Here is a 19,395-nt window from a genome sequence, read left to right on the forward strand (position 1 = left end):
GAATATAAAAAATCATTATAAAATTGCATATTGAATTTTTATTTTATTTTATATATTATTACTCTCTCAAAAATATGTAATAGATTTTTTATACGCATTAATATTAATACATAATAATAATCTACCGGCAATTTAAAAAATAAACGTAGTATATTATATTATACTAACGAACAGCACGTTCAGTATGCGCAATTATTGCAAAAAATCTCTAATTTGACGGAAAAACTAGACAGACTTCGTTCCGGAAAATGTAAATGTCCGGAGAGTGGAGCTCGTTACGGTCTCCGGAAAATCTACAATCGTCTATTTTTCCTTCGTTTCTCGAACGTTACGCGTGATTGTTCGATATACGAAAATTTATAAGGACCGGATCCTTATAAATTATGCAGAGTACGAAGATCCCCGAAACGCGAGGGTCATTTCAATTATTCTATTATTATTTACACACTGTATTTGTGTGTACACGATACCGTGCCTTTAAATAAACATTTTTTTACTCATTGATCGATTGATTGTCAAATGGCTCGGAAACGTCCGCCCAATATAAACACAATATAATATTCGTCGGACGTTCAATAAATAGTTATTTAAAATACGCTGTAAATTATACTGTTTAGAATCGAAATTGCTTTATATTTAGAATAAAATTATTTTGGTGCAAGATTATTACTCAAGATCTTGCGGTATTGAAAGTGCTTTGATTGATCATTTTTTTATGTTTTCACGGCATCAGTAAACACATAGGCGGTTGGAATCGTAAAGCTCTATACATCAAAGTGATTATCAAGTACAAACATGTTTAAAATTTTCATAAAGTTGCATACACAATCCGGTGACATACCATTATGTCTATAAATAAGCGACGTTTCCTGTAGTAAACTTTTATTACGTGGCGCTATTCAGAAAGATGAAGACGAGACAAACGTTAGAACGAAACATGTTGATTTTTTAAATGAAAATATTATTACAAAAATAGGTGTCGATATAGGTTTTCGACAATCGTTCGACAGTTTCTGGTTAGCTGTCAGTCTGATTTTTTTTGGTGCTGAACGACATGGAGAATTATCTCATTAGTATGACGTTACGTTTACAATTGCTCGGCTTACAATAAATAAATATAAACAACGCCGAGATCGTAATTGCAATTCCTAATATAGCTAAAGCATTGGTCGCCAACCTGTGTCCCATGGGTAAAGTAGTGGCTCACGAAGTCATAAAAACTGACCCCTTGATTTTCTTCTGATGAATTTTTAGCTCCCTATTTAGATGACATTTTTATTTTGTTCTTTAATACAATACCATTGATTCACAAAAGTTGAAACAAGTTGCAGGCTTTTTTATTTTTACAAGTCCCTTTTATATTCAATATTTTACGAAAACAAAATCCAAATCCTTTTGCAAAATACTCCTTTTACTGATATTGTTCGATACGATCGTCACGTTAATGAGCTGACATTATATACAATCGCTACAGTATGATGTTGAAACTGATATCTGAATTGATTTTGGCTTAGGTTAGAGATTATATAATAATGTTTTGTAGCAAGAAATTATAATCAAGCTAAATCCCAATTTATAATGATACGAATGTAACTAAACAATGCATAGAATAACAAAATATAGATTATGCAGCATTGACATTTTATAAGCCACTTTTGTGACAAATGTAATGTTACTGTACCATGAGAGTCACGTTGAACGTTCGTGAAGAATGGTACTTAAAATCTACGAGATGCTCGATGCAATTCTCATTGTATCGTTGTCTACCTCAGATATCCTCTCTTTTGTATTTCCTTTTTTGTACATAGACTCATTTCGCGTTTTTCAATAAAAACCCAAGGCCTCGTTGCAGATTCTTGCGCATTTTTATCTCAAAATAGAACGCGCGAGCAAATCGAGTTTGTATTACCGTCATTCTCATATTATATCACGTCACTCTCATTAATTTACTATAAGAGATCCAAGATGTCGGTTCACTATTTTATTTATAATTTGCGGTAAACCTTATTCTAAAGATAAGAACGCTTTCGCAGCACCTTACGCGCAGATAACGCTTTATTATAAACGCGATCCTCGAACGGTCGGAATAACCACCTTTAGTGTGTAGTCGATTGCTAATTAGATAAGGCGAAAGTAGATAAGTTGTGCACGCGTTTCGGCTTAATGGTCGCTGAAATTTTCGTTAGTCAAAAATTTGGATATAGAGAATGGAACATAAGCGACTTGGTAAAGTGAATTTAATTAGTTCAAATCTTACATATTAAGCAAAAGCCTTTACGAGTACTTAAAAGTTTAATAAAGGATTATGTATTTAGAGGTATCGTAAATATACGCGCTAAAAGCATTATATTCATGAGCATATACGTTTACTATAATAATATAAGACAAAATGTGAGCCAGCATAGTATAAGTTTGTACTAAAAATATTGAGTTGTTTATTAATCATACTAGTCTATCTATTTTCAATAACATTGTTCGGCGCGTGATCTTAAATTTCTGTCCTGTGTTTGTTCGGTTGTCGCGAGGGATGAGACGATACATGTAAATACGCAGGGCAGTATTAATCCATTGTTTTCGAGATGTGGTTGTCAATATTATGGCGCCAGTCCACCACACGCAGGAATTTTTTTTTTGGTTAAAACCCAAACCCTTGAGAGTAAATGACCTCTCGGGCTGGCCGTCTGAGGTAGAACATGAGGCACTACCTAGGACGTACATATCATAGCAGAAAACGCAGGCAGGGCCATAGGGCTCGGTCCCTCCTGGAGTCCGAGAGCTAATGCTAAGGCACCTGGGTGGTGGTACTGTTACTATGATGAAACGCAATGCCGGCCAGTCAGCGAGAGCACGTTTCCCTGAGCGCTCGGGAGAAACACTAATGCATCTCCAATAACATACTTAGTACTACGGCTGGCGGGGGACCCGCTCACCCAGTCGTCACAAGCTGAGTGCCCACCCATAAGGGTTGGACTCGTAGGGCTTTATTACCGATAACGGCAGTGGTGCACGCAATGGATTCTACCCTTTTCACTTTATTTTTAAAACATAAAAATGTATTTTGTGTACACTAATAAGTTTTGTCCCAGATTCACTGTGAGTTTATAAATCCATACTGGCAATTATCACGAAGAAATGGACGGGACGTCAATAAACACTACGTGAATATTTCAAGAGTGTAGCATGACTCACACTATGCATTATGAAACACTCACTACATTGCCATCCATCACTCACTCTATTCACATACTGCTTTTAAAAATAAGTTTAAATTAAAAAAAGCTAGATATATTTGCACTTTCGTATTTTGTCATTTGCCATTCTTTAATTTTAATAATATTAATTATTTTATTTCAAAAGCAAATACGTTAAAAAGTCTCAATAAGTATGGTACATTAATATATAAGCCAAAACAGGAACTAGGATAAAACAAATAATAACTACCTGAATGAAGAAGGGTGGCGTGTTACATCGCGATTTCCTTCGAGACCGCTTAAATACATATTTAAAGCCGGTTGTTGAGATATATCTAAGCCAAAGGCCTTCCATTCATCACTAGTTGTTTCTTCTCAGGAATTTCTTGAAAAAATGTCAAATTAAGAATTCTTATTTCTCGAAAAAGTCAGTTATTTTTTAGTCAAAATTAAATTTGTAATAATATTTTTTAATGTTTTAAAACGGCTGCATAAAATGGGTGGGTCCGTGCCAGATGTTTGAAAATATGCATGCTTTCTTGGAAGTTTTTAATAGAAGACGTAAGTATTTGAATTGCAAAAAAATGCTTATCCAGCTCTCTGTTCATCATTAATATACATATATTTTTTATTTATCAAAATTTCTAGAGAATTGTAGAGAAAATCGAGAAGTAAAAATGTCTCGAAATATAAAAATACAAACTGAAACCAGAATGCCTAATCACAACGTTGCTTAACATAGTAGTAAACTAAACATATTATCATGTTCTAGGATCGCATATAATTTACTGCAATATATTCAACCATTTAATTCCTAATATAAAACGCAACTTGCAACACTGCGTCAAATAAGTTGTTTAATTGATATTGAATTTAACCTTCGTGAAAATGAATTGAAGCAACTTTTCTATGTTCATCTGTAAATGATTTGTTGATAGTATGTAAAAAAAGATTGAAGTTAAATGTAAACACTGAACTCAATTACTAAAAAAATATTTAATATTTATGTTTTTAAATTACGAATGTATAACATTATTTAATCCTTAAATGTAATTTAGAGTCTAAACCTCAGCGTTGTGCTCTACTTTGATTTTTTAAATTAATCACGCGTCAGGTTAGCAACCTTGGTAACTTAACCCCAAAACCTTTTAACTAGTCACGTTTACGAGCCTTTAGATTCTGTCGAAATTAAAATTGTTATCCGAATTTTGAACTTTTTGGAAACGAGAGGTACGGTTGCGAATGTCGCCACTCACGTAATGAAGTACGTGGTGTCGTCGTTACGTGATCTGGATCTGCCGGATTAACCGCGTGTTTTTAACCGCCCCTTTAACGGAATGTTTCGTGAAAACTCCACTCAACCCTGGATAGAATTTCCCTTATTTTCAGTCTAAATATAATTTTTAAAAGTTTATGGTTTGAGTTGTGGAGTTATTCTCAAGAGACATGATTGTATGTGTATATATAACGATATATATCGGTCCATCTTTGATGGAATCGACATGTGTCGAACGAATTCACTCTTAATAGATCCAATTAATAGGCCGCCCTTTATGTTATTTTTTCCTTCCACTTACTTAACTGAACCCTCACTTTGATAATCCACTAATTGTTTCCATCAACGTTAATGATGATAAATTCTATACGCAATAATACTATAAATAAGCCCGCATTCCGTTGAATATGAAAAAATATCAAACGAAAAATACTCTGTCTTTATTCCGTATTTTAACTGTTTAATGCTTTAATATGAATATATAATTATATTGTTTATTTTCTTTTTGCAGACCCGTCGGCTATTTAACAATAAACAGTGAGTATAAAATTATTGTTTATATATTCTATACGTTTAATAAAAAACACGATGCGAGAACAAATATGGTATGTTTGCTCTGAATAACGCGAATGAAGATGTACTCGTCTCAACATTACGTGATAAAATATGTATACACTTCAACTCATTGTCATTGTTAAAACCTGTATGGTGCATATTATGCAGACCTTTGTCGAGTGTGAATGTATTACACATTCGTCAAGTTCAACTCTGAAGCCATGAATAGAACAACTTTTGAAGACTATTCGAACTTATTTTATTAACATATGGGGGATATTCGTAAAGTAAAAATACAAAGCATAGAATATATTTCTAAAGCATTTCTAAAGCACCTCAAGAACGCTCCTTTATTTATATTTTAGTACAAACTTCTTGAACCAAGCGTTATAGAAATCTCTCTTTTTGCTACCCTAAACTTTACCTAAAATGTTACTTATAAATTTCAGCAGATGTTTCTCATTGAACGAACGAAGGTTTAGTTTCCTATGTCACGTCACTCGGACCATAGCGAAAACTGCAGTGTGGCCAACCGAGTAAAACAATTTTGTATATCCCTCGTTTTATTTATTATTTGGTCTAACTTATTCTCTAAGCGCCCGAGCATAATCGAAGGAATGTTATTCAATTAATTTTGTTATTCGGCACGAACGGAATTGAAGCTTCAAATTATATTATGTAGCTTCCACGTTGACCCATAAACGCCTCCATTCACAATTACTACGCATTGTCTTTCACTGCAGTGTCATTCCGTCGCGTGGTAGATGACTATATAGAAGAGATTCTTTCTCCTGCTGAGTAATTCAATAATTGCTCATTGCTCCCAATTATACAACGTGTCGACGACCTTTTAGCGCCACGTTTTCTTCGTGCTGTGATCTGAACCAATATCTTCAATAACAGGGGTTTCACTTTGCTTCATACGCAAATAGATGCTATAATTTTGAATTTACGATTGATTGTGATTTACGACTTGTAGTGGTCTATTTGGACTGCGCGTTCCATTCGAGCGTCTCTCAATTGGAAACCAGAAGTTCTCAGTGTGCCATAACATCTCAAGTTTCAATTATGTACTTTTGTCTGATATCATAATTCGCTACAATAGAATTTTTATGACTATACAGATGAATAAATTCTATAGAATGTTATTATTATAACACAAAGCAATTAAATCAGACGTAATAAACACGCGGTTCGCTGATTCCTAAAAATAATAATTGGTATTCACATGAGTAATTTCCAATGTAACAATCAAGTGACAAAAATTATGGACATTTAAGGATCGTAGGTTCCGGTGGATTAACTGAACATTAAACCATTTTAAAATTGAGCACAAGTTTGACATTAAAATATTCATGTAAATGAAAAGAAGCAAAACTATTCAAACACGCCACTATGGATACAATTTTGAATCATATTCCAGAAGAAAGCCCTCGGCCACGCGCCATCTAAGGGCTGTTCTGGTGTCGTCCTCAGGATGACAAACTGACGCAAACTCATGATTTGTGTTCTTATTTATTTGTAGTTTTCAACTATCGAATATATTCGTGATTTTTTTTCTGTTTTACTGATATTTATTCATTTGACCAATTAGTCTAAAAAAAGTATTATTTGCCATATGAAATTATTTTAATTAATCATTAATTACATAATCGCAAAACTTTTTGAATTTTATAAAATATGCATAACACAATGCTGTGCGAATTAAAAATTTAAAAAGAAATTGTTTGGAACGAATTTTATATATGTACATAAAGATCGAATCCGTATCGACGTTTGTTTAATGCGTATTTGCATATAAATTAAATATTTAGAAATAAATTAACTGCAATCGAATTATTCAACTAATTGAAATAAAATCCTTGCGTGTTGAAACAACAAATACAAAAACAGTAACACAAACTTCACAAAAATTTGCGACGCACACCTGTTTTTGAAATAAGCGTTAAACGATAATAAATGGTGGACCTTCCCAACATTTTGTTTCGTTCGACGAACGAATTCTGCGAATTTCGGTCATTGTAGATACTCCCAATGAACATTTTATTCACATGAAGGCGTAAAACCATTTTTTTTTTTAAAGAAGCATTTCATTATTTCCCAATTTGAAAATAAATAAAGGCGCATAAGGACCATGGGTTTTAGAGCGGCACTAGTCACTCTAGTATATTGAGAGAAAAAACGATTACCTGTATTGCTCAAGTATACAATTTGTTTCAATCTCAATTTTTTTCAAATTTCATTCGAGATAATATAAACGAATATTCGATTAATTATTCGAATATTCTAATGCTTGAAAATCGCAGCGTGAAGGTGTTTTATCAGAAGGCTTGGATGTAGAGGTCCTCTCCTGAAGATCCCTTGAATAAGGTGACGTCTTCGTTAGAAACGGCCGATCAATGACGTGTTTTTGCCGAATGGTGACGTGGTACTGGCTTTTAATAGCAGTCCGACAAGCCGAGAAACTCTGGCGTCAGGTCACGAAAAATAAAAGTGAGCTGTCCTCTCTGCTCCTTGCTAGCTGACGACCCAAGATCTTTTCTGCATGATACGACTGTTATAAAACCCGGTAAAAGCAGGTGTATTTTATTGAAAGCATACAAAAACGCTTGCTATTTTTTAAGTAAGGTCCTATCACGCTTTCTAATCTCTCTCGAATAATCGTTTTTAAAGTAGTTCCGAGAAACTTTGTCTTGTTTGGTGATGGGTCGCCACATCCATATTCTACAATTTATGATCTTTTCATTTTAAAACCAACGTAATTACTGTCGAAATGTTCACTACTCAACCAAACCTATTTTAATTTTATTCCGGCAGTATCTCAAATTAGTATTGCGTTGCCAAACAAATTACTTATTTTTTTATTCAAATGTTTCATAAAACATTATTTTATTTCGACAAAGTAAAATTCATATGCTTCGAAAAAATATAAACTTCTCGCTATGCGGCTAAATAATTTTATTAATTAATTTCTTATATCGCTTTTTTAATATAGAAAATATATATATTTTTTTTTATTTATTTATTTTTATTTTATTAATTTATTTAGCTTAATAGCTAATCTTAACATCTTAACAAATTTAGTAAACATATATAAAAATATATAAAAAATTCATAACAGAAAGAAAAAATAAAAATATACAATAATAAAGTCTTAAAATTATAATTTATTTCTATATGTACGAAGGTGTTTTTTTATTCCATTTATGAAACCCGTTATATTTTTGCTGTTTCGGATTTCTCTTGGAAGACTATTATATAAATCAAAACCTCCGTATATAAATCCCCTAGCCGTACTCGTTTTCTTATACTTAATTATCTTTAAATTTTTATATAGTAGGTAATCCTGAAATGAATCGTTTTTCTAAATAAAATCACTTTTAAATGTATGTTTTTATTTTAATTATTTAAAATATAATTTTCTGTCAAAAATATAAACTTCTCCCATCTCTCGGTATTTTTTTTAATTCCATCAACATAACACACAAGGCTTTGATACAAAATATTCGCTATCCCTCATCGTCTGCATTTATATTTTTTTCGTTTAGAAAGTGTTGCATCGATCCAAATAAATGATAGTCAAAATAAGCAAGGTCTGGAGAATACGGTGGATAAAATAATATCTTCTAGCCAAGTTCGCTGATTTTATCGAGTCACTTTCGCCACATAGGGATGCGCATTGTCATGTTGTACAATTATTCGATTTATGTTGACAAGTGCAGCCCTTTTTTACTTTCTTATGTAAACGATCAAGCTAATTACAATATATGCTCGCTGTTATTTTTTGACCGGGCCTAAGAATGTCGTAATTCACAATTCATACACATAAAATAACTTTTAGTGAGCACTGGCTTCGAAATAGGTTTTGCTACTGAAAACAGTAGTTATCTTTGGATAACTACTGTCTTCTATTAAAATTGTTGTCGTTCAAGCCCCCCCAAACTTTTTAATCTGTTGAATCAGACTGGTTTAATTTCTCAGACAGCTGATGGATAGTTTGAGTAAAACTTGCTTTCATTTCTGCAGCCAGACATCAATGTCTATTTATTCTGGTCTCCCATATCCAGTACTATGTTTTTTATATTAACATACAATTTCGTATAAATTGTTTACTTGGTAAAAATTCTGCCATCGTAAGTTTTAGGGCCCAATTTTTTTTTTAATATCTAATTGCGGGATTCATTTGTACACCAACACAGCTATAATAAAATACATACTCAGGTAGCAACGGTCAAAGCACGACTGACTGATATAACTTTAATTAAAAAAACTACATTCATTTCGGGATTACCAAATATAAAAATGCTAGGAAGTATAAAATGTTAGTTTGCATAGTCAGTTGAAATATATGATGTAAAACAAAATCAAATGCCGTGAAGTACGAAAATTTTGAACTAAACAAAGCCTGTTCAACCGCACAGAGTTGAATTATTGTGGATATGTTTTAAATTTTCTCATATTTAATGATATTAATCTGTCGTGGTTGCCTACTTGTGTTAAAGCAGAAAATTAACGATTCATGTTTTTTTACTTTCAACTCTATTCGTTAAAAAATACTGTAACTTTGTCTGATGTCACTCTGCCATAACAATAGACTGACCTATTTGAATTCTATCATTCGTGGAAACAATTAATTATAGAAAATATTTTTAGAAGTACAAACGATTACGCAACATTGGGATATTAATTAGTAAGATAATAAAATTTTTGCTATAAGGGATATTTGCTACTAGTTTAATTATATTTAAAAAAACAATCTTTATATTTAATAAAATGTATTTTTATTGCCATTAAATAGTAAACTTAAGTAGCTAATATATAAATTAATTAAATATGAAAAGTTGGGGGGATTTCTCAAATTTACGATATGGTTGGTTTACATTATTTTTATCTACTGTTTTTGCTGTGGTGAACCAAAATGTTTATATCCGCGATTAATAAAAAAAAATACAATGCTATAATGAGAGAAATAAAATTAGCGCGTCAACAAAGAGCGAAACCCTTTAAAATAGCGAACTTTTCTTGAATCAAACAGTTTTGTGTTAACTCGCGTACAATAAATATAAACCTTCAATTATTTGAATAAGCTTTTAGCTCATTCATTTATATATATTTTTAATATCACATCAGAGAATTTATATTTTTCAATTACGACCGTTACGACCGTTATAATGTTAACATTTTTAATTTAACTGGAAAGAGTTGCACGGGTATTAAAATATAAATCAAATTTCAATTTGAGTCCGATCGTTACATACGTATCCACCCAATTTCACTCTTTCAGATGTGCCATTAAAATTTGCGTATATTCCGCGGAACGTATGTAAATTTGCACCGCGAGCGATAATCTATCGCACTCGATTCTGTGCATATTTAATATTTCCATTCATATATGTATAACCAGTGAATGACAGTTACATTTCATTTGAATGTATGTACATATGTATGAGTGTGCCATTGGCTTACTTAAACGAGCAATATTGAAATACGCTCCTCGAAATCCCAAATCCCATGACTAAGCTCCCAATTTTCACTCAACTGCCTAGCTCAACGTACGTCCATGAAATCTAGGTAAAAGAATCGTTTGGGGAATACGAGTTTGAGATATAAGTTACCTTGCACCGGTGTCTGGAAAAGGTAGACAGCTCTGAAATTATGAAAAATGAAGGTAGACGTATCTGACGTGAAATTGCTATTAAATTTATATTACACTAAAGTTGTTGCTAATGATATACGTTGAGCCGATATTATACTTGGTCCAAGATTTCTAATAATATGCTAATTGAGTAGTATATTTTCTATTGGTTGCATGTAGTGAACGTACTATATCATCAATAAAAATGAATTGTATTGATCCAAACAAAATTCTCACTACACTTGATCTTTATTATTTAGAGATTACTGTTATTTGAGAGCCTGTCAAAACAGTCATATTTACTGCCTAAGAGTGACCGAAAGTTTGCACTTATACCTACCTCAATCTGCATATTTATTCTTGAAACTCAAAAAGGGAAAAAAACTATATAATTTTATATTACGCATTTTTCATATCCGATAAGCCTCTTAGCTCCACCTGCTTAACAATAAATCACTTTTATATACTTATCTTAAAAACATTTTATGACAAAATTAAAACGGACCGAGAATGGTTTGCGAAACTTGTTTGTAATCGTATTTCCTCATTGTGATTAACACTATATTATTTACATTTAACCAACCAGGTGACTAGATAAGACTTATCAGTTTATAACGTGCAACAATTCTGGGTACCAAGACACATGAAAATAGATCTTGTATATAAATGCTCTGTTCATATAGAACACTAGTATCTAAACAATGTAAAACTATTAATATTTAAATTTCATAATATTATAATATCAACCGAAATAGAGACTTAATACATTGTGAATAAAATATATTTTACATACTAATTAAAAATGTAATGCCAATTTATTACATGTATTCTAAAAATAATAGGTTTTCCGCATTTTCCTCGAGCATGTTTGATCGCCTGTTCTCGTAGATTTATCTAGCTGATACAAGTCTGTATCAGCTAGATAAATCTAAAATCATATTTCAATGTCATAACGTATATCCAAAATAGTTGCTTTATGGGAGGTATTTTTCACAATATAAAACCTTTTAATCATAAATGCATATAATTTATTGAATTTTATTTTTAACTTTATAACCAGCGGAATAATTAGAGAAGTACATAATCTAATGTAACATTTTTTTTATGTTATGTTATACTTATTTGGCTGTTCTATCTCATTTTTTTAATGCTATAGAGGTTTATAGCGTTATTTTATTCAGACTAACATTTTAGTATCTATAAGGTAAATTGATATTCTATTGGGTCTTTATATCTTGAATTAAGAAAAGGTTACGTTCTTAGATAATTATATATTTGCTTTTAATTGTGTTTAAACCACTAAAAACATTTTTTTTATAATTAATAATATTGCCATCTCAAAAGTATTATTGCACACACAACCCATAGCAGTGAAGTCAAAATGCCTGAAGAAAACTCTTCTTACAGGACAAGGTTTCGCATTAACTAATCGAATTTTTACAAATTATTTTTTAGGAGTATTTGCTACGAATATGATCGTGACCCTACGTTTTTGCGTTTTTTTACTACAGCTACGAGATGAAAAGTAGCAGTTTATAAAGTATGAAAACTCATTTTCAGAACGATATAATACCTCGACTAGAGTACCGCAAAGATCCAACTTTGGTCTATTGCTGTTTATGTTATTAGCATGATTCACGCAATATTTTTTTTTATTATATACGGATTTCGAATTCTCTCGATCTGTAGAATGATCTCAATTCTTTTGATATCCAATTGCATTTTAATGCCAGGAAATATCATACAATTTCATTCCTTGATGCCGCGGAATACTCCTACCATATCTGTGGATATATTCTAGACAGGCATTCCTTTTCTAAGATCTTGGTGTAACGTATAAGAGTCTCTGGATATTTAACATGCACATTGCAGAGACTCAAAGCAGATCTATCAAGCTGCTCGGTTTTATTTTTAATGCGTGCTATTTTATGAATACTTTACTTAGTATTACGCACCTTTTATGATGCCCTAGTTCGCAGTCAATGCCCTAGAGTCAATGCAATGATTGCGGCTTAAAAATGTATAGCGTAAATTGTTAATTAGTCTTAATTTTAATAAATAAATAAATATTTGCTTAGGTTAGGTTTGGGTTTGAATAGAAAATGGACGTTTCCCAACTGTTAAATTAAATTTTAACTACAGTAGAACGACTCATAAACAGTTAAGGCCAAAATATTCCGAACGTTGTGTAATAATACAGTTTCACTGATTTTGACCAATAAAATTAATGAGTTTCTTGATACATTTTCACTGGTGAAGTTAGTGAAATTATATTTCTACTAGTGAAAATATAATTTTACTGAAAAATACACATTCACTGTAACTCTGTAACGTATGCATACATATACAAACAAAAAATATGTTTAAATAATTTATAAATTACATATTGAATTACAATGATTTTGTATTTTAACTGTGAATTAAATGTAGACCTAACTAAGCTTAATTAATATACATACTATTTATTAATAGTGCCATTAATTTATTGGACTAATCTATGTTGTATTACCAATTAAACGGTTTAAGTTTAAATTATCAATACATCATTGCATCCTCGACAGCGGTGACCATAAACTGAATTACCTCGATATCCGCCTAGGAGACACCGAGCTGTGAATCTCATTACTGACGCGATTTGCTCTATTTCACTCTCCGATCGCAATCGCATTGCGAACCATGAAAGTTTATAGCTGCATAACTCCATTATTGACGCTTCATCCAAGCTCCCAGGCGTCCATTGTGTGAGAGACGAGCACTTTTCAAGCGCACTCCACTCCTGTAAACCAAGAACACTCATTTAGCACAGCAGCGCCGCCGCACAGTGGTCGCTTTAGCCATGCGTTTTATAAAAAATCCGCATGAAGCTGAAACGAAATGCAAAATCGTATTTCACGTTATTCATATCATATATAGTTTTAAATGTGTTTTTACACATGTTCAAACTTTTAATATTTTTCTTCGGTAAATTCGCTTAATCGGCCACTGTGCGCCGGTGCGCTTAAAACTTTTTGTTTGCGCTTGCCGCGTCGCGTAGTATTTATGCGAGCTAGCGTGAAGAGTTAGCTTTCGTTTTTCCTAACTATTTTGCACTTGGGCGTAAACCTCGTGAGCAACGACGACCCTTACGGCTCGACGGTAATAGCCCAAGTCGTAAATGCGCCGTTTACGTTTATTGAATGCGTTACTCTTCCGTTAAACACGTCTAATTTACATTAAAGAAAATAATATTGTGGTTATGATCTATTTGCTAATAAATTGTAATGGAATAGAGAGGTGTAAAATACACACTTTCTTTTAAACTGCAACATATTTTAACTAGTGGGGCATAAGCGCAAGCATTGCAGCTATGTTTATCCGTAGAAGAAAGAACGCATATGCAACAAATAAACTCTTCAATACAAAAATATTTGGCGAATTGGTGGTCGCCAGGTTGACAATGAGACAGATATAGAACCACTATAGAACATAGTTGAAATAATTGCAATTTCATGCTTCCGTCGTGACAAGCAAAACAATATCCACCACTGCTGCCGCGTTGTTGCCAGAGTACCGCGTAGCTCCACGGTAGCCAACTTATATCAGTCCCCATAAAGGTACAACAAAACTCGAGTATTTGGGCTCAACCCTGGATTTAAAATTAACTTGAAAACACCTCTTTGAACACCACCTGTTAATAAAGTTAAATCTGCTCGTTTTCTGTTATATTTATTATAATTCGAAAAGGCTAACTAAATGCTATCGAAAGTAGTATTATCAATATATTTGGTTCGGAATACAACGGGAACAACACTCATTCTACCTCACTTATATTTACAAGATAATTTGCTTATATTGTAGTATAGTTTATTTGCTAAATAAAATATACAAATATGAAACATAAATAGGAGCTCATTCATTAGATTCATCAAAGAGTCTGGCGCTTTACAGCTTAAAGCCAATGCACATAAAGAGAACACTGAAAGTCCACTTTTTTCAATTATTGAATTGCTTTCCTAATTATCGAGAGTAAATATATTAATTACGTATACCACATCAAGCAAATCGGTGTCTAATAAGAACTTATAAAATATTCAATCCTCGAGTTAATCATGCAAATATTCCCACGTGAACTGAAATGTAAATCACGCAAAACCCTTCGACTAATTAGAAGTGAATTATTTTTCAAGTGATCCTCTCCGCCGATCTGATTCTGAAAGAAATATCTCCGCCAAATTAACTTGATCTCGTTAGTGAATTAATCCCGGTCCGTGCGTAATACCGCTCGCACCCATACAAAAATGTTTTAATCCCACAAAGGCGAATCTACTTTTGCTGCTTTCTTTGCTGTATTTAATTAAATTTATGTACTGGGAAATATGTGTGTGTATGCGTTTCGCCGTAATTTGTTCCGTTTCGTTTAACTAGTCAGATTACCCAATTTAACTAAAGTCTGCGCATATGTGTGTTCGCTATCGACCACTTGGCAAGGAAACGTACGACAGGTTAAGCGGTCCGTAAACGTTCGCGAAGAATGACGACGGGACTCGGAAAATCTGGTTTGTTCGCTCAGCCGAAGCGGATAAGCCTTCCTTCGTCCACCTGTGATTCATTATAAAGAGATTTTTGTTGCGTGAACTTAGATATAACGTATATCCTATATTTTAAAGCGATTTGTAACGAACGTACATTCAAATACAATAACGTTCACTCGAAGGGTTCTATTTCTTGAATCCCATGAGCTTATACTCACTTGGGTAAATCCCGAGATTAGATTTTTTTATATCTAAATCCCAGATTTAAAGATTTTTTAATATAAATTCAGTTTCCCAACTTTTTTATGGATCATAAGAACCGTTTGTTCGTACCCCCTAACATATTTTTTCACTACAGATTGAATGACAGTAAACGCAAATAAAAATGAGCAATTGGAAAAAAATAAACGGTTAAATCAATCCAATTTGGATACATAAAAATCGATGAAAAACGTTGAACTTTATTGCTGAATATTATCTGTGGGTCTGCCTATAAATATAGGCGATTAATAAATCTTACATATACAGATTCACACAAGTTTTTCGTTGCAATATAAAATGTGGACACATAGACTTTTTTCAACCAAACTTTGCGATTGAAAGTATTCAGATATATTTAATCCTTTAAAGTTAACATATTTTTCAAATGGTTCTAATAGCATTTCCTAGCGAGTCATTTTTTTACGCATTCTATAATTTTCCAGCAACATATCTCATTATATTTTTTTATCAATTATTAAAGATTCACAGTCAAAAATAGTTATGTTTGATAGAAGAAATTATCGGTTTCAATTAATGTTTTCCTCTAGAATTATATCTCGAAGAAAATGCAAAATAATGACTTTTCATTACTCGAGAAATTTAAAAGTTTCTCGAGAATTCTCATACAATGTTTTTTTTATTAAAAAAATTATACTAATATTTTTAAACGGCTTAAATCCGCTACAACTCTGAAACAAGTTGTGGTTAATATCCATTAAAATAGAGAAAAGAAACGGGAACTTCTAATATAAGTATGCCCGACTATAAAATACGGATAAGCAAATATTTCGTTTCGATTTCCTCATATGCGGTAAAAAAATAAGAATGCCAGGATCAATGACTTAATACTGATTATATTATTAAGTCTTTGCCCAGGATTCTTTAGCCGGCTAAATGAAACAAGAGTCAATGTTTTCATGTGAATGCTATATAAATCATACGATAAGATGTTGTCATCTTTTTTCAAATACATACGAAGAAAGTTTCCTTTAATAAAACATACATTATATGTTTTAGTCAGAATTAAAATAATATTTGAAATATATTAAAAATTATGTACTCGTATGTATTAATTAAAAAAATACTGTTATTTACGTTCTCTTATATTTAAATTATTAACCATATATGTTTTTATCTATAATAAAAAGATATTTTATTTATTGTAATAATAAATATTTTAATTTCTTAAGACATTTGGATTAATTTTTCATTTCTCGATAAATGAGAAACACTAGTTTCGATCTTCGCCTATTTAAATTCATATTTAAATATCCGAGATAAAGTCATCATCGCTGTTAAAAACTAAATTGTTTAAAAAAAATATTTTATTTTTGAGTTATTTCGCTCTTTAAATATTTCAAATTATAATTAACTGTTTCATTAAACAGTCAATAGTTACTTTAGCAAACATCCTCGTTGTATGTAACTACTTCAATAGAAATGTTTCTATTGTATTGTAAGAACATATTTCTTAAAATATCAATATTAGCTTTTCTCTATACCAAGATCAATCGAAGTTTTACTTATGCAGCTTAGAAGTTGATTTGTTTCAGTGTTTTATTACTTTTTGATAAAAGGTAAATCTGCTATTAATCTATAACAGCGTAAAAAAGATTTCTTAATCTCAAATATGTTCCAGCCATATAATCGTAATTATTTAATTGTTTATGCAAATGTAATAAACGCCGTCTATTTAGAATATATTAATTTTGCCGGTGCATGTCCTAAATATATATCTATAATTTATCTCATTTCTAATCGAACCTACACTCGGATATAATTAACGTTATGTGTTAGCAAGTCGACGCTAACTTAAGACCAGCGCTTATTTCTATGTGACCTGAATAAAAAGGAACTCCCCTAATTGAAACGTAAGCCTCGCGACTATAATTAAGAATTTATATTCCAGCAGGTCTAACGAAGCGGACCCGTCTTCGATATAAATAAGGATTTGCGTCGTCAAAAGCCGGGTATCATTTTTATCCGAGTTTACTCAGTGCCTAGGTATCTCTTGTTGTTGGCGTTTCGGAATTATTATGTTATAATACTTTGTCGTCGACAAAGGAGAACGAGCTGCGTGGTTAATTAACGAAGGAAGAGCATATCTTAGCGATGCGAAAAGCAGACAATTTGTTTTATTGCGATGCTGTAAAGCGGCGTTTGACAGTTTGTAAAGTGCGAAATCAAAAGCGGAAAATTCGACTACCCGGGCGAGATTGCAAACGGAATTTTGCTCCTGGAATGAAAAACTTTATACAATTTTCTCGTAGATTACGGAAAAAAGTTTCGCCGTCGAGACGGATGCCAAACTAAGCATATCGATCTTAGTCATATCGCACCTATATATCTATCTCTACAATCCTTGTTTTATTTTATATTTTAAGTTGAATCTTAGATCATTACTTATTTTTTTTTTATAACTCAACATTTTTTTAAATTTGGTTTTTCTCAGCTAGCTTTCACCCGCAACTTTTTGAACCCAGCAATCCTTTTACGACCCTGTTGATAAATGGACGGGTTTCAGGTGGTATGAGAATAGTATCGATAAATTCAATTCATGCGTTACGCAAGATTCTATCTATTATGCGGAGATCCTTTATATCGCATAATTACACTATACAATAGATTTCTTTCACAATGAAAAGATAACTCGAATTTTATGTAGAATTATACGTATCATTCGGGTTACCCCTAAAGGGATGTAGTTTTTTTTAGATTAATTCGGTTTTCCTTTATTCTCACAAAATACTGAAAAATTATTTTATTTCTATTTTATAATAAATTATGATATACACTCTTATGACTATTTTAAAAAGAGAAAAAACTCGTAAAAGAATCTACAATTATAATAAAAATAATTCAAAGCTCACACATACATATATTTATTATTAACATAGTATCAGAAGTGAGTTTTTTATATTTCACAATTGTTTGTTCGAAGTCGTTACCAGTAGAAATGTATAAAATAATTATTAAAAATTTATAGAAATATTTTATATTTCTTCCAATTATCTAGCTAATTGAATAACATTGCTTACAACAGTAAATAAATCTGGTTCTTTCTAATTTGCCATTGGATGCCTTGGGAAAATCTGGGCGCTGAGAGTCGAAAAAGTTTGGGAAGCTCCGGGTGAGGCGAAATAAAACCACTCGCAATCATTTTATTTCCTATCGAATTGCCTATTGATGTCACTCACAATGTACTTAAGATTTGTAGCAACTGTTCTCTCCGGTAAATGTCTTTCTTATGCGTCATGAATAAAAAATCTATTTCTAGTTCGCAAATGATATAATATATATTGTATGTAATTTGTCTCATTTATTATTTATCTTAATCGATATCCCAAGCTTAATTAAGACAATTTATTTGTATCAAATAATATCTAAAATACGAGATCTTAAATGGAAAAACTAATACATATAAAATTGCATGCAGCTTTTAAATTGCTTATAAATTTACATATAAAAAAACGAAATTTTTTCGTATAGCGTTTTCAATATTGTCCATTTTAGAGTACCCTCAATGGCTTTAAAGTCCGCTCTGATGAAATTTCCTAAAAAATGGCACCAGGTGTGAATTAAAATATATATAATATGAATCTGTAAATCTGGATAAGAGGTTTAAAATCAGTCGTCTGACAACCCTACTCACGAAACATTCCTATTAGTATTAATTAACTAAATAAACATAAATTACTCAGCTATCATTTTTTTACATTAACATAGTTCTCGCCTCTAATGTTTCATTAGCATTTACACCGTTCAGCCATTTTTGTATACTATGTATATATTTCTTGAAATTAAAATTGATGATTATTTTGTATAATCAGCGCCACTTTATTTTCACGCTGCACGCATTACTCTAGTACTTAACTCAGGCTGCAACTCGTTAGGCGTTAACCCTTCTATAGAACCACCCCCAGGAAATTTAAGTGAAAGCCTTTCCCCTAATGGATGATCTTCTAC

General features: G+C 31.9%; 2 protein-coding genes across 8 annotated transcripts in view; both read left to right on the forward strand.

Moving 5' to 3' along the window:
* The window catches only part of Adss (adenylosuccinate synthetase), a 397,806-nt gene that overhangs the window by 309,178 nt on the left and 69,233 nt on the right, over positions 1-19,395 (forward strand). The gene's annotated exons all lie outside the window — the stretch shown is intronic.
* Dg (Dystroglycan) overlaps positions 1-19,395 on the forward strand; it is a 122,171-nt gene that overhangs the window by 80,618 nt on the left and 22,158 nt on the right. For 5 of the 7 annotated variants that reach the window (XM_088191017.1, XM_088191020.1, XM_088191021.1 and 2 more), the window contains one exon: positions 4,979-5,004. The exons of the other annotated variants lie outside the window; for them this stretch is intronic. The gene's annotated coding sequence lies outside the window, so the exon portion shown is untranslated. The remainder of the gene's footprint in view (positions 1-4,978; positions 5,005-19,395) is intronic. 7 annotated transcript variants of the gene reach the window in all.

The sequence above is a fragment of the Plectrocnemia conspersa genome, unplaced genomic scaffold, assembly GCF_051122295.1.
Source record: "Plectrocnemia conspersa isolate PC_06_02 unplaced genomic scaffold, ASM5112229v1 ptg000008l, whole genome shotgun sequence".
Classification (NCBI taxonomy): domain Eukaryota; kingdom Metazoa; phylum Arthropoda; class Insecta; order Trichoptera; family Polycentropodidae; genus Plectrocnemia; species Plectrocnemia conspersa.